The sequence below is a fragment of the Oryctolagus cuniculus genome, chromosome 1, assembly GCF_964237555.1.
Source record: "Oryctolagus cuniculus chromosome 1, mOryCun1.1, whole genome shotgun sequence".
Classification (NCBI taxonomy): Eukaryota; Metazoa; Chordata; class Mammalia; order Lagomorpha; family Leporidae; genus Oryctolagus; species Oryctolagus cuniculus.
The window spans coordinates 60,462,935-60,468,934 of NC_091432.1; positions in this window are offsets into that span (position 1 = coordinate 60,462,935).

A 6,000-nucleotide genomic window follows, 5' to 3' on the forward strand; every position below is an offset into this window, starting at 1 on the left:
GCTCTCATTTTGGCTATGCTATTACAGAAAATGTTAGCCATCCCTTTTCTAAGATATAAAGATCAAATTTTGTATCCTGGAGAGTCCTTCAGAATAAAATTAGTGTCCTACCTCAAAGAGAATAGAGAAATGGGAGAACCAGTCGGGTTTAGAAAAGAGAAATGTGGGAGCAAATCCCAGATCACTTACTGACAATAGCAATGTCAAGTGAAAACTTAGCAAACAATTTCAACTATTAGATAGCAACTTAGGAAAACATTCACCAGAAGGTCCAATGCCTTCTATAAATTTTAAGAATACATGTAGGCCGGCGCCGCGGCTCACTAGGCTAATCCTCCACCTAGCGGTACCGGCACACCAGGTTCTAGTCCTGGTTGGGGCGCCGGATTCTGTCCCGGTTGCCCCTCTTCCAGGCCAGCTCTCTGCTGTGGCCAGGGAGTGCAGTGGAGGATGGCCCAAGTGCTTGGGCCCTGCACCCCATGGGAGACCAGGAGAAGCACCTGGCTCCTGGCTTCGGATCAGCGCGGTGCACCGGCCGCAGCGTGCCGGCCGCGGCGGCCATTGGAGGGTGAACCAACGGCAAAGGAAGACCTTTCTCTCTGTCTCTCTCTCTCACCGTCCACTCTGCCTGTCAAAAAAAAAAAAAAAAAATACATGTATTTAGAAACATCTCTTAAATATCTAACATGGTGTAGCTTGTTAAACCAGCAAATTTAAGCACAAGCATATAAAATGTTTTTAGTTTCTTTCTACCAACAAATTTAAAACATCTGATACAGACATTCAGGTCACATGAATCAAAATGTATCTTTGATCAACTTTAGCAGTTTAAATTTATGAGCAATCTTTTATCTATAAGCCAATTAAAATAAAGCTCTTAATAAATTTTCCCTTGTAGACATACAATATGTATACCCATATAACATAACAAAAAGAACAATAAAGCAGTTTCAGTAATTGCTTTTTTTTAAAAAAAATCTTTAACTCCTTTTTGTAAATTACCAGATGATTCAAATTACTTTCTGCTCTTAGTAACCTCAGTTAACCATACTTTCTCTCAGTTGGTACCTGTAATACATTATTGGCTTCATCTGGTTACAGAACAATCCCAAAGTACTGAATACAATAGATGTGGCTGGAAAAAGTCCATCGGAACCTATACAAAACTGTAGATAGCAAAAGACTTTAAATAGCCATGTTTAAAATTATAAACTCATTAACCCACAAGAGGTACTTGCTTACTTCACACAGTATTTTTGAAAGCACCTGTAGGATTTTACAAAGCATTTAACTCTTTAGGCCTCTGGGCCTTTCTCATTAAGATAACCATTGCATCTAGTAACACAAGATCATTAGACTTTTAATTCTCAGACATTTGTATCAATATCATTTTATATTGTAGAAACTTAAAATTTAGCACTACTTCACATCTTGACAGTACTTCTAATATAGTCCAAATAGCCTGATTAGTTGGTGTCTCTACAAGATGAGAGACATATATATGTCCTTCAATTTTTTCCAGTTGGACCCAAACCAGAAAAACCAAAGTCCAAATTTACTGGAAATTTCAGAGTCCAAATTCTTTGGAACTTTGATTTTTTGAATGCCTGTCAAGGATGCCAAGAGGGCTTAAAGTATCTGGTTGAAATAAGATTCTTTAACATCATGACATAATATAGACCAAATCTGATCATTGTTACAAGGTGATTATTCAAAGGTTTGAAAATAGGCACATATTTAGATAACCCATAGTTCTTAATAAAAAACTCAGCTATTTTCAAACAATTAGAATTACTTAAACTCATTACTTTAACAGAGAATCAGATTCTAATTCTATGTCAAAGAGAAATAGATTAGTATACTTGTGATTTTTCCCATCTGCCAGTGTCCTTGATTTACATATTGAAATAACCTGTTAAAAATCTCCAAATTAAGATAATATTTTTAAGGGAAAGTGTTTATTGGGGAAAACCCAGCAGACTGAAGGGAAGGGGCGAAGAGGGAACAAAGAGAGAGAAGGAGTGTGTAACAGAGAGAAGGAAAGAGAGAGAGGAGAGGAGCTAGCGAGGAGAGAAGAGAGACGAGAGAAGAGAGAGAGTGCAGGAGAGAAGAGAGAGCAAGAGAGAAGAGAGAAGCCAAGAGAGAGCCACGTGTTCAGGAACAGGTCATTTTAAAACTTTGCCAGAGGGCGGGCAGGGAAGCAGGAGCCACGAATCTCATTGGAATGGGGGTGGAGCTGACACCAGTGGTTGGGCCATGTGGCCACCTGGCTTCCAGCAATGGTGGCAGGGGCTAGAGCCTAGGATGGTGTCAGGGTGTAGATCGCACCATAGATAAAACTGTGCCACTTTCCTAACAATTATTATTATATAGTCACCTTGTTGTACAACAGATCTTAAAACCTATTTATCCTGGGGCTGGCACTGTGGCATAGCAGGTAAAAGCCACTGCCTGCAGTGCCAGCATCTCATATGGGCACTTGTTCTAGTCCTGGCTGCTCCACTTCTGATCCACCTCTCTGCAATGGCCCGGAATGGCAGTAGGAGATGGCCCAAGTCCTTGGACCCCTGCACCCATGTGGGAGACCTGGAAGAAGCTCCAGGACCCTGGCTTCAGATTGGCCCAGCTCTGGCCATTGTGGCCACTTGAGGAGTGAACCAGCAAATGGAAGACATCACTCTCTGCCTCTGCCTCTCTGTAACTCTGCCTTTAAAATAAATAAATAAATAAATCTTGAAAGAAAAAAACCTATTTATCCTTTCTGTCTTGAACTTTGTGCCCTTTGATCAACAACTCCTTCTTCACTGTTCCATCTCCACCCCTTAGTCATGAGTATTCTATGATCTACTTCTATGATTTCAAATTTTTCTGGATTCCATACATCAGTCATACGATGTGGTGTTTTCTGTGCCTGACTTCCTCCACTTAGCATAATGCCCTCCAGGTTCATTTATTTTGTCACAAATGACAGTATCCCCTCCCCCATTTAGGGCTGACTAGTATTTCATTGTGTATATATACTGCATTTTCCTTATCCATTCAACCACTGAGGAACACAAATTGCTTTTGCATATCTTGGCTATTGTGAATAATGCTACAACAAATAGTGGGGGTATAGATATTCCCTCAACATATTGGTTTAAGTTCCTTTAGATTTATACCCAGCAGGAGAATTCCTAGACCATATGACAGTTCTATTTTCAGTTTTCGGAGGGAAGTCCTTGATATAAAAACAGAATCTTTAACCTCATAAACTTCTCAGCAACTGTCCATTCTTTGTTCCAAAATTCTAAAGAGGGTAGGTGGGTTCTGCACTTATTGTACTTCCTCTTTCTCTATTTGCTTAGTTCATTGCATATGGCTTCTACCTCTATTTTCTGCTAACACAGATTAATTCATAAAGATCCATGATGTCCATGTTGCCAAATTCAAAAGATACTGGGGCCAGCGCCCTGGCTCACTTGGCTAATCCTCTGCCTGCGGCACCAGCATCCCATATGGGCACCGGGTTTTAATCCCGGTTGCTCCTCTTCCAGTCCAGCTCTCTGCTGTGGCCCAGGAAGGCAGTGGAGGATGGCCCAAGTGCTTGGGCCCTGCACCCACATGGGAGACTGGGAAGAAGCATCTGGCTCCTGGCTTCGGATCGGTGCAGCACCAGCCTTAGCGGCCATTTGAGTAGTGAGCCAACGGAAGGAAGACCTTTCTCTCTATCTCTTCTCACTGTCTATAACTCTACCTGTCAAATAAATTATATATATATAAAAAAGATACTTTTTTGCCTTGACTTTATTGGAAATATTTGCTACATTTGCTGCTGATGATCAGGCTTCTTCCTTGAATCTCTCTTCTCTTAGGTTTCTTTCATGATACCACTCTCTCCTGATTCTTCTCTTACCTGTTTGTTTCTTGTCAGTTTTCTTCCTGACTTATTTTCCTTTGCTGGCTCTCTGCACATTGGCATTCCTAGAGCTCAGTTCTCAGCTCCTTTTTCTTCTCACTCTCTGTACTGTTCTTAGTGGTTTTTTTTTTTAAAGATTTATTTATTTATTTATTTGAAAGTCAGAGTTACACAGAGGAGAGGCAGAGAGAGAGAGAGAGACAGAGAGAGAGAGAGAGAGAGGTCTTCCATCCGATGGTTCACTCCCCAGATGGCTGCAACAGCCAGAGCTGTGCCGATCTGAAGGCAGGAGCCAGGAGCTTGTTCTGGGTCTCCCACATGGGTGCAGGGCCCAAGGACTTGGGCCATCTTCTAGTGCTTTCCCAGGCCATAGCTGAGAGCTGGATGGGAAGTGGAGAGCTGGGTCTTGAACGGGCGCCCATATGGATGCTGGCGCTTCAGGCCAGTGTGTTAACCTGCTGCACCACAGTGCCAGCCCCTTTAGTGTGTTTTAGAACAGCTCTGATGAAGAAGACTGTTGAAGTTCTTCTCAGGCTGTGAATCTGACTTAGGAATTCTACTTTATGTCAATGTGTGAAGATTTTTTTGTTAAAGATTTTCTTTTATTTATTTGAGAGGCAGAGTTACAGACAGAGAGAGGGAGAGACAGAGAGAAATGTCTTCCATCTGCTGGCTCACCCTCCAAATGGCCACACCACCTGGAGCTGGGCTTATCTGAAGCCAGGAGCCAGGAACCTCTTCCAGGCCTCCCATGTGGGTGCAGGACCCAAGCACTTGGGCCATCCTCTGCTTTCCCAGGCCATAGCAGAGAGCTACATGGGAAGTGGAGCAGCTAAAACTAGAACTGGTACCCACATGGACGTCTGCACCACACGTGGAGCGTTAGCCCACTTTGCCACAGTTCTGGCCCCAATGTGGGAAGATTTTACTCCTTACAGATCTTCTAAATTAAAAACCACCACCCAGAAGAAGGGAGGCCTATTAGATCAACTACCCACAAAATTGCAATATCAGACCCATACTTATATGTGGTGAAGGACAGATCTGCCTTTGCTCCAGAAGTGTTTCTGTGTTAATGGTGATGACTCCTGCGGCCTTTCATATAGCAGACTTGAGTATCAACTGCCTGATAATGCTAACTGGCTGGTCTAGCAAACCAAATTGCCATTCCATTTGGTAAGTGACTCTGGAGCGATTTGCTTTTAATTCGAGTTTTACCTGATACATACAAAGTAATAATTTTAAAAATCGCTGCCTCAAGTGGAGCCACATTGACCAGAACCATGCGTAGCATCTAAGGTGGTTCCTAGGCTGTTGGTTGCTCCTTTGCCATACACAGCATCAGAAGTGAGGAGAGCAGGGAAAGGATAGGTGAGGAGCATAGCTGGATTCTCCATTTGTCCTAGGATTTTCCAATCTAAGAGGAAGTCAGGAATTCAGGAATACTGCCTGTGGGTCAAACATATCAGGAAGATGTCCCCGTGCACTGCACATCTTCCTTTTGGCATCCTAGCTAATTAAACTCCTCTCCAGATCCTGGCTGCACTGTCTCATTCCCACGTATTGCCTGAAGGTATTTTCCTGAGTACTGCAATCTTTCTGCCCAGTAAGATTGAGAAGACAAATATTTTGATAGGTTACCTGTAAATTGGTGCTGTATCTGAGGTTTTTTTTTTTTTCATTTCCTCAAGAAAAATCTGGAAGCCATTCTTTTCTCCACAATTCCTTAGCTAACCAATCACTAATTGCTGTAAATTTTGCCTCCTGGATATTTATTGAACCTATGCAGTTTTCTCCGTCCCTAGTCCCACCAGTCCAAGTCATCACCTACCTCACCATTCCTGCTTCCTCTCTGGTCTCCAGGTTTGCTTTCCTCCTATTTATACTCCCTCAGAAGTCAGAGTGATCTTCTAAAATGCAAGGGTGAACATGCCATTCTTCTACTTTAAACTGGTCAGTGATTTTCCATTGCCCTTAAAATAAAGGTCAAAAATCCTTAGCCTAACAGAAAAGGCCCTCCTTGATTTGGCACCTTCCCACCTTTCCACTCTGCTCTCACATAAATACCAACCATCCCGTGCTGCTTCTGCTACTTGGAATCA